We start from the raw sequence: 11,644 nt of genomic DNA, 5'->3' as shown, positions 1-11,644 counted from the left end.
TTTTCAGGGACTTTGGGTATGATATGATAAATTTTTCAACATAAATTAATTTTGTGAAATCTTATATAATTTATTAGACTTGCAACCTCAATTTGCAATTGAGTCTTACTACCAGATGTTCACAATTTATTATATGGCAGAGATTCATCTAAAACATTGTGACAGATGTGTAGAAATAGATATAACTCTTTAATGATGAAGCATGTTTAGTTGGGTACTGATATGAGAAGTGGACAATTTGTTGGTAAATATTTTTGTGTCATGAAAGCACTTGACTCCACACACAATTTTAAGTGCATAATTTTAAGGAGAAATTTCTGGACTTCTATTGTAATTGTTGCTTGTTTGTTTTTGTCCTGTATGTTGTACTTAATTTAGGAAGTGAAGACAAGAAATAGATGTGAGATTTATATAATTATTACCATATATTAAGTGATATGCTACAAGTATTTTTCCTTGCTATTTTATATAGTCCTCACAACAAACTTGAAGAGGAAGATCTTAATTTCCATTTATAAATTGGAAAACCTGGAGAATCTAAGTAATTTGCTATTATAGACAGTATTATAGAGTTCTCCTCTAAGTCCAGGACTGTCTGACTCCAAAGCCTGTACTCTTTACCCTAAAAAATATGTTATGTTTCAAGTTTTGATCAATGTGTTTTTATGGATTGTCATCATTAATGGAAAGGACAGATATGAAAGAATACTTGTTTCTGGTTAGCTCAACATAAATCAGACTTGAAAATTCTGAGAAGGCAGAGGCCTTCCTATCCTTATGTTTTCTCAACACCATATAAATTAGGATGCTTTCAGCAGCAAGTAACCTGGACCAGCAACATCAGCATCACCTGGAATCTGGTTAGAAATACAGAACCTCTGCTTCTACCCTGAACACGCCAAATCAGAAACTGAGGGTGCAGCCCAGCAGTCTATACTTTTACCAGCCCTTCTGTTAATTCTGTTGAATGTTAAAGTTTGAAAATGTTTCAGACAATAAGGAAATTCATTTTCTCACTAAGCAGAAAGTACAATGACAGTGTATCTCTAGGTAAAGCAGGATCAGGGCCAAGTTCTACTTTTCCTTGACTCTTTTTTTTTTTCTTTTGGAAACAGCAGTTGAACACAGGGGCACTCAACCACTGAGCCACACCTCATATCTTTATTTTATTATTATTATCTTTATTATTATTATTATTTTGAGACAAGGTCTCACTAAGTTGCTGAGACTGGCTTTGAACTTTCAATCTTCCTGCCTCAAGTCTCCTGAGCCACTGAAATTACAGGCATGTACTATCTCACCGGCCTCCTTGACTCTCTTGCGTCTGTCTTTCCATATGTTGGCTATTCCTTCAGCTGATAACTTCATGACCTCAATGTACAGAGGCAGAAAAGGAGCCATCTCTTCCTGGGTCTTTTTCAAAGATTAGGGATACCTTTGCCAGAAGCCCTCCCAGTAGACTTGTCCACATGATGCAAAGAATCCTATTACCTGCCCATGTCTTCAACCAATTACCACAAATGGAATGGGACCCACAAAGTTGGCTGAAAACCTCAAGACCCACCCTCTGTGACTTGGCTCTTACCGAAAAGGAAGCGTACTTGAAGAGATCCCCATTGGAAGAAAGCATAGCAAAGAGGTGGCATGTGGAATTGGATAGTACATGGGCTACTGAGACTGGCACCTACAGACAGGAACACAGTTGGTCTACACCACAGCAAATTCTTTTATTCCACCAGGACTTCAATTTAGAATCTGCACACTGGTTTCAAAAATCTGATCATTCTAACTTGTTAGCTTTTTAAAATTGCAGGTCAAAGATAGCAACCAAGAGATCACAACATTTTTACATTGTGGTGATTATGGTCTGACATTTAAAATCAGCTAGGCATAATAACATATTAAAAAGAGTCCTTTACTAGCATCATTTGGTGATCTGTTTCATCTATTTTAGCTAAATGTTCTATATTTTTATACCAGAGTTCTGAGATAATTATAATTAAAAGGACACAAAACTATGACTAAAATATATATTTTCCTTCTACAGTCTTTGAGCTTCTTCAAATGACAGGTGTTTCTTAAAAAAGGAAATTCTATTCATTGCTATCTCTGCTATCTTTCTATAGCAAAAAACAAATTTTAAATAATGACTTTTTAAAAGAGAGAAAATCTGAAACGATGAACAGATTGCTTTGATCAATGCTTTTCTGAACAACACAGACAGTTGTTTGGAGACAGGTAGGAATACATCAAACATTTATTTTTTGCTTGATTCACACATGAAGCTATTAGCCAGGAAGATTAGTAATTACCAAATCCTCTACTCAATCAGACATGAATGCCACATAGCTCTGCAATTGTTTATCTGTAATATGGAATTGATCTCAGCAGATGTAGTAAACTTTAGTTCATATCCATAATAGTCTACAAAATATTCACGCAGCCTGCATTTCATTGTTGTTCTGCACTCAGGCCCTCCTCAGCCCTCCCATTTCATGAGTTTTTCAATTAAGTGCTTGCCTCATTTATATTCTACATCTGATCAAACACCAAAAAATGTGGATTAGTCACATTCCTACATAAATTTGAACATTATGTAACGAGCGTCCCCGCAGTTTGAGAACAAACCTCAACGTGGTATTTTGGAAAGAGCCCTGGGCTGGAATAGCAAAACTCTCTCTGGCTTCTAACCGCTACTCTGCCACCAATCTGCCCAATAATTTGGGGTGATTCATTCCCTTTACACTCTTGGGCCCCAGATTTCAGGGACAGAATTAGGTTGACACTCAATGTCTGTAAATTCCCTGTCAGTTCGACTTTCCGGATCAGACAAAGATCAGAGGAGAGGCACCTTGGCAGAGTGTGAAAAACTCTTAGGTTCACATTTCAGCTGAGCTACTTATTAACTGTGTGACCTTGGGCAAATTATTTAAAACCTCTGAGAGTGTTTTCTCATGGGTAGAATAGAGATAATATCAACCTCGCTCTCAGGTTATGAGACTGAGAAAAATACGCTGGAAGTAACAGGGTTGGATGCTGCAGTTGCTATTATAATTTAAATGGAGAAGAAGAATTCCACCTTATTTTCCCTCCTCTTCACTACTGAAATTCTTGGGGCAATAAAATAAAATAAGTTAAAAGGTAATGTCAATATCTGCCTCCACTTTTTTTGTCACTTATTCATTAACCCTTTACTGTGAAGATATGGATAGCTGACCATGTTTTTCCCATCCACACTAGTTCTGTGGTTCTCAAACTTAAATGTGCATCAGAATCACCTGCATGGCTTGTGAAAACACAGATTGCTGGGCCCAAGTTTCAGCACTACCAATGCAGCAGGTCTGAGAACCTGGATTTCTTACATGCATACAATTTATATTACTGCTGATCTGAGGACCACAGATGATCATCAGAATTTGAGAAGTTTACAAAAGAATACCAGTTTCTAGACCTACCACTGGAAGTTCTGATTTAGAGAGGCTAGTTGCATCCTGGGAATCTCTGTTTGTAATGCTCCAGAGGTGATTCTCATGTTTAGCAGATTTAGGAACATCTACTCTAGCCAATTCTAGTTCCTGTGGCAAGTAGCCTGGTGGATTTGTTGATGCAGCAATTTCCTCTTGCAATTCTTAATCCTGATGGGCCTCTCCTTCAATTTCATTGTCAAATATCATTATTCAGAGTCAACTCAACTTTTCTTGATTAATGAGAGTGGCTCCTTGTTTTGATCCCTGCTATTATTAGAAGCTAGAAGTCCTGATACCTTATAAATACTGTGTTTCTGCCTTTTAAGACATGTATTATTCTGCATCTTTTGTGTTGTTCATTTTTCTTCACTCTAGCTTTCCCCTCACATACCTAATAAGATTTTCAGGGCCCAGACTGTGTTCTATGCAAAGAATGCCCTAGTTATAAAGACTTGCTGAGAATAGGTGATCAAAACAAAGATATTGAACTGCTGGGCACAGTGGTGCATGCCTATAATCCTAGGGACTCAGGAGGCTGACGCAAGAGGATCACAAGTTCAAAGCCAGCCACAGCAACTTAGTAAAGTGCCTCTGGGTTCAATCCCCTGTACCAAAATGTGATCTTCAGGGAAAGCCGGTCCCCACTACGTCCATCACTATTGTCAAATCTGTATGTTATCCCTAAATGTGTCCATAGTGATAGCTAACATTAATTAAGCTAACTTAATGTACTTTTTGAGTGTGAGCCAAACATAGCACATATCAACTGGCTTAACTCATCTTGCCAACATCCTCATTGTTTCTCTCTTAAACTACCCCTTTCACTTAGAACAACCACAGCCGTCTTTAGCAGATGGGCAGAGGTGAAGAGATCAGAAGAAAAGTCAATGAAGATAAGCTAGAAGTCATAGTAGCTGGAGGAGTTGTGTCTCTACTGAGTCAGCAAATCCTAAACCCTGCAGTGCTGGCTCAGCAGCCCTGAATCCAGCCCCTTCACACAGGCTGAACAGACAACCACTCAGGGAAGACAAATGCCCCCACCTTTCTTTTAAACAGATTTTGTTTTAAAGAGTAGTTTCAGGTTTACAGGAAAATTGAGAGGAAAGTACAGTGATTTCCCACATGCAAACCACAGTTTCAACTCATCAACCTCCCCCCACCGGAGTGGTACATTTGTTGATAGATCTTTATCCCCCAGAGTCTGTAGTGTACATTAGTGTTCACTCTTGGTGTTGTACACCTGGGCTTGTCTAGAAAATGACATGCATCATCCCCCACCAGGGATCCAGTCAGAGCATTTACACTGCCCTAATCCTCCACGCCCCACCTATTCACCTCGGCCTCCTCCAAACTTTGTTTCTGCATAGAGTGTGAGCGTGGGATCAAAAACGCTAAGTACAAGAAATTAGAGGCCGACACCACTAATTACAGTATGTGTGTGTTATTAAGCCTCTATGAGTCTATTTCCTTACTGGCCAAAAATGAAAATAACAGTATCCATTATTATGAGATCCAGTGAGATAATATCACTTGAAAAAGAGTCATTTTAGAAACTAACTACATAACACTTGTGGAGTTCAACAGGTGCAGCCCCGTTGGGGGTGTTTTAAAAGTGTGGAGGGGATTGTGGATGCACATGCTCTGAAGAGTATTCAGTTGATGGGGATCAAGGGTGCTCTGTGTCCTACAAGAGGCAGGTGGTCCTGTACCATGATGAATTTTCCTATTGTAAGTGAATTTTTAAGTTATAGACTTTTCAATTTGAGAAGCCAGATAGTCATGTAACAGAAAAACTTACATATGATAGTCCAAACATAGATCCTTACTTGGTTTAATATGCAGACGTCAAAAAAGTTTGCATAGTTGTAATATGCACTTAATTTTCTAATATGTTGTAATATGCACTAATTTCCATGTGGTATTCAGATATTCAGTTAATTTTAACTGTAACAATTCATAGTGATTTATATATATGTATATATATGTACATGCATGAATACTCATGTATACAAGTATGTATTTATATGCCTACACAAATATACACATATATGCATATGTAATTGTCACAGTGGTTTATATATTTGTATGTATATACTTACATATATATGCATATGTAATGTTCAGTGATTTATATAAATATATAAACTAATGCATTTATACTCATATATACATAGATATACACATATATTTGAGTATGAGGCCCGATTATATTGTTGAATACGTATTTTTTATTACGAATCTTTTTTCTTTGCCCTTTATGCTAGAGCTAAAACATTACACTGACGTTTTTGAGATTATGCTTGTAAATAAGCTTTTTTTATCCATGGAGTTAATTTCAGAAGAGTGAAAGGGGCCACACAAAACACTCTCTACAGGGACAGCTGGGACAAGAAGGTTCAGAACTGCTGCACTAAAGAATGTGAATGCCTTGTTATTTGTCCTTGGTTTTGCATAGGAGACTGACAGCATTAGAATTAGCTAGGGAGAGCTGATTCTCTGCTCTTAACAGTGTCAAGGACATTCTATCTAGCATCTCTGTACTCAGTTCCTTTGTCCTAGAGTGTGTGCCCATTTGTTATGGAGCGCTATAGTAATCTATGGACAGATTAGAGATAGCTTTCCCAAAGATAAGTCAGCTATAGGTGTAGGAGGTAATCCTAAAAAAAGAATGGCGGCTGGCACATTTGCACCCTTAATTTAATATCTGTGTGTGCATTTGTGCCTGGGGGCTTAGTGAAAATATCACAGTGTCTTTTGTCAGCAACTCTGCAAAATGTCAATTACAGCATTTATCCTAATATGGTTACATCCCACACTGCGTTTAAAATGTTATTCTACTTTTAACCACCTATTGGAGATAACTTTTTCCTCAAATGTGTCAATAAGTGCACCAAAATGTGTCTGAACATTTGAGATGAAAGGGGTCTTAGGCCAAAAATTAAGACTGAGACTGCTCACCTTACCCCATGCCCTAGGCATGTCTACAAAGAGTAACTTCTTCACTCTTAACTGTCACTTTCGGAATTATGGATCATCACCTCCATTTACACTAGAGAAAATAGAGACGAAGAATCAGGGGCACATTTAGAACTCTTAGATAAGTGGGAAAAACTGGGAATCAAACCCATATCATTTGATTCCAAAGCCAATGGTCCGAGATATTTCCCTACTTTCTGTCCCCAGGATGCATGAATTTCTAGTTTATACAAAAAGTCTTTGAGCTCCTCATGTGGAAAGGACACAGCAATGGGAGTGACCTTGGTTCTACCTTTTTATAACTTCAAAGAATTATATGGTAGACCAACAAATATTAATATCCCACAGAGCCACAGAAGAAGTGGTAGTAAACTATCCACAAAGATGGTGCCATCCATTCCTTTTCCCTTCCCTGGGCATGCCTCTTCTTGCATCAAGAGGTGAAATCCATCTCTCCTCTTCTTGAATCTAGACTGTCCTTGTGACTGGTTTTGGCCCAGAGGGTGCAACAGAGGTCCCACAATATCAGTTCACCGTGTAGATCTTAGGAGACCCAGAGAACTTCCTGCTTTGCCCTGTTGGAGCCCTGAGCTACTTCGAAAGGAAGTTCAACTACCCTTCTTGCCAATGAGATTTAGCCATCCTCCAGCTGTCCCAGCCCCTCCAGCTCAGGCATCCCCAAGCTGAAGCCATCTGAATCCTCCAACTGCAGTGGAGCTGCCCCTAGCCAATATCACATGACACAGAGATGAACCACCCCTGCTGAGCCCTGTCTAAATTCCTGATCCTTAGGATTACATGAGCAAGAAAATGTCTTATGTTCTAAGACATTAATTTGGGGAAGATTTATTAAATCACAATAAACATCAGAGATGGGACTATCTAGAGGAATGAGACTACTGGGATTAATGTGAGAGGGATTAAGAGAAGTAGTAGAATTTGAGCAGAATTGCAAGTAGAATTTAGTCCAGTAATGTGAGTTGAAGGGAGGAGTGGACCATGAGGGTCAAGCTTCTATAGTCCTCACCCCACCTCACTACATAGTAAGAGGAGCATGTGTCTATTTTAGAAGGAAAACACAGCAAATGACAATGCATTGCAGACATAAGAAAAAGACTTGATGACAGGAAATTTTGCCTTTGCCAGGAGGAGAAATACCTATGTCCTGCAGCAACCTGCAAGGGACCACAAAGAGTGCAGGCCTTAGTCCACCATGTGTTCACACAGTCCTGACCCTCCCCTCCCCAACTTCATGTTTGTTTCTGCCTATTTCTCTTCAAAGGTACTTCTCATCCTTACCAAGTTCCTTTATTTGCAGCCATAAAATGCACACTAAGATTTTCCCCCTTGTGTTTTAATTTTTATGACTTCCAAGGAAGCACTCTCTAGTGCCTTTTTCCTAGTAGATTCTCTTGAAACGGGTATGGAATTATATGGTACCCAGTGTGCAATTAATTTGTTAAAAAGAAAAAAAAAGATTTTTTTTTTTTTTTGCAAAGGAAGCAATAAAAGCCAATGACTTTTGCTAACTTTCTTCTCACAATTTCTAATGAGTCAACATGTGTTGAGAAGAAGAAATTAGTCAGAGAAGAATGTATCCTATTATACAGCTCCACTTTTGCAAGCATGAGTCAGAGATTCCCGTGCTGTGGTGTTCTGGGCACCTGGCTACCATGAGTAGAGTTGGGGGTGAAAGAGCAACTTTTCTTGAAAACTTAAAAGGAAACTAGCAAAGAGTCTTTTGAGTCCAATTGAGAAAAAGAACAAACTATCACCAGACTTCGGTTCTATTACCATGGAAAATGTATGATATTGGTTTTCTCCTATCTGGGAAATTATCTCAACTTGTGATTTGCCTGGGGGAAGCCACTGCCCCAATACACAAGGCAAACAGAAGCCAGATAAGCATTCTGCATGCAAGTCTCATAGCCGATCTGGCCAGATCAACAATTGTTTTTAACCAGTGTATTTCCCATGTGCCTTGTTTGTGAAATTCTTCTGCACAAAGCCCTGAGCTAGGAGAAAGGAGGGAGCCCAAGAAGAGCAAATCTCTGCTGCCTTCTCAGGGGTCAGCAGAGGAGACAAACATAGAGATAATACAATAGCAGGAATTAAGAGGGGAGGTGGTGTGAGTTTGTAGAATGCACTATGAGGATGGAATTTGCCAGCATCAAAACACTTGCAAATTGGAATGAGATGTTTGTGGTTGGAGTTGCCCTCCCCCCACCCCACCCTCACCCCAACAGTGTAAATAGGATCAGAAAAAAGAATGCAAGCTATCTTCTTAAATTTGGACAAACACATATACACTAAACATATTTCTGGAATCAAATAGGAACTGACAAGAAGACAAAATCTTTGAAGAATGAAACTAAGGGTTGAGGAGCCATTGCCCAGTGAGGCTGGGAAACACATTCATGTCAAAGCCAAGTTCAGGACCCTTGCCAATCCTTGTGCCGCCTCACACAGTTGAAAATGTTCTTGATACATTCCACCTCGCCAGTGATTAATAATATCATGGCAAGAACAACAGCATGTCTGAAGGCTGCCTTTTGTAAAATTTCAAAATCTTGATTATTATTTTTTTAAAAAATTGAATTAGGAACTGGAAGGAGAAACATATGGGAGGGCACAGAAGTGGTAAGCAATTATTTTTAAGTTGGATATATTCAAGTCTCACTTCGGCAAGGACCCAGCCAGTAAATATCACTGTGGGAATGCTAACATGGAAACTGGTTTCATCTTTGTTTATTTTGTATTTAATAAACATTTATGGGGAAGCTGTGTTCAGGGTATTGTGCCTCCTACAGACCTGCTCAGCCATCTGCCTGGTCAACCTTTCTGCAGAGAGAGATGGCCGGGACTGCAAGCTCAGCATGTACAAAACGAAACCCATCTGGCCCCAAGCCTGTTCCTCCGCCTGCGTTCCTTCTCACAGTCCATGACATCACCATCCTCCCAAATGTTCAGGCCCCCATCCTTGCGATGATCTTCAGCCTTCCCCTTCCCCCTCACAGCCCCCCATGCCACATGGATGGCCAGATGTGATCACCTGGCCTCACCCTTCCATTTAATTTTTCCTGTTTTTCTAACTCCATCTGCATAACCCCTTCTAAATGATCATCCCATTGCGAAGGCCACAATTCATTTTTGCCTCTCCACTTCTCTTTCCAGTAGCAATGGGGAGGAGAATTCTCTGTCCCAGTGATTTGAAGCTGAGAGAATGGAAGACCTAGAGCTGCATTCAGGGTCCTTCGTCCACACTGGGAGGGTTGTGTCCCAGGACAGAGCCAGCCCAGAGAACATGCACATCATCTTCATCCCTTAGAAGGGGCTCAAATATAGACAGAGACCTACTTTTTTCTTTTTCCTTCCAATACACATATCCCAGCTTATTACTCTGACATGAAGATCTAGGACACTACTCTGGTTGAAACTGTAGTTTTTGTTAATACCCTATCAGATAAAAAATAACTTGTTAACATTACATAGAATCCCTTTACAATCTAACCATCTAATTTTCTGTCACTTTCTTGATTTTTAAACCCGAGTCTTCCAAATAGGCTCTTTGCTCTCATGGTTCAGTAACTTTTTCCTCAGACTTTTATTTCTATCTGTAATATCCTTTCTCCTATATTTTGAACTCCTATTCAAACTGTGATACCCATCTCAACTGTTGTGCCAAAATAAAGGCATTTTTCCCACTTTCATCCTCTTGTTTCCCAACTTCATCCTCTGTGTACAAGAAACATTATAACATTTTCCATGTTCAGTTTGTTGTTACTTGTTTGTAACAACCAAGTGTGTTACAAAAAATTTTACACAATTTAACCTAAATTATGAGTCTTTTGAGGGGATGAACCATGTCTCATCCTTTCCCATCCCACAGGCCTTCAAACAATCGTTGCATTAACAAATAATCCTATTTTCTTCCCAATAATCTGATCTTAGACATTGTTTTGTTTATAACATAATTATAACGGTGAACATGTATATAGTACTCATTATGTGCTGGGAACTATTATAAATGCTTTGTTTATTCTATCAGTCTTCACAATAATTCTATGAGACTGGGAATCATTATTATACATATGATAAATGAAGCACAGAGAGGTTAGGAAACTCTCTCATGGTCTCACAGCTATGCAGTAAGCAAGTACTTGAATCCAAACACATTAAATCCAAAGTCAGGACTCTTACTTCTACACTACTCTACCACTCATAAGACTACAAGGAAAATATTCTGGCTCACTTTCATTTTGTGCAAAACAGACAGTTAAAAATGTGCAAATCATTCGATAATGCCATTTTTAAAAAATCTGACAACCGAGTATCAGTGAGGAATGTATAGTCCTGGGATTGCTCATTTGCTGCTGTTGGTGAAAATTGGAACAACCACTTTGAAAAGCTCTTTGCCATTATGTAGTAAGTCTGCAGATACATAAAGTTTATGATCCATCCATTTTATTCTCAGCCACAGATACCCTAGATAAATCTGTGCAACATGCATCAAGATAAAATGCACAAGAATGTTCACACCGGCATTGATTTTAATAGTTCAAACATCCCAGATAGCTGTCAGTGGTAGAATGGATGAACATATTGTTAGATTCTTATGATAGAATACCACAAAGCAATGAAAATTAATGAATTACAAATTCTCCCAACCACACAGATAAAAATTCATAGATAAAAGGCTGAGGGAAAGAAGTCAGATACAAATGAATATACAGTATCTGATTTCATTTAAAGGATGCAAAGAGGCAAAACTAAACTATACTGTTATGGATTCATATTTGGATGAGAAGATTAAGAATGATCAGGAGAGTGGTGACTATAGAAGTCTTGCTAATGGTAACCCTGGGGCAAGAGGGAACTGTGGTCTGGAAGGATTCGATCAAGAACTTCTGGGGAATGGAAAGGATTATTTTTTTTTTTTGGCAGTGATTAAATATTTTTATTACAATTTATTTTTTTATTTTTTTATTTTTTTATTTTTAATTTTTTATTGTGGGTTGTTCAAAACATTACAAATTTCTTGACATATCATATTCCACACTTTGATTTAAGTGGGTTATGAACTCCCACCTTCACCCCATACACAGAATGCAGAATCACATCAGTTACACATCCATTGATTTACATATTGCCATACTAGTGTCTGTTGTGCTCCGCTGCCTTTCCCATCCTCCCCCCTCCCC

The sequence above is a fragment of the Marmota marmota genome, unplaced genomic scaffold (genome assembly GCF_001458135.2).
Source record: "Marmota marmota marmota unplaced genomic scaffold, marMar, whole genome shotgun sequence".
Classification (NCBI taxonomy): domain Eukaryota; kingdom Metazoa; phylum Chordata; class Mammalia; order Rodentia; family Sciuridae; genus Marmota; species Marmota marmota.
The sequence above is the reverse complement of the archived record's forward strand: the minus strand, read 5'-3'. Positions refer to the sequence as shown.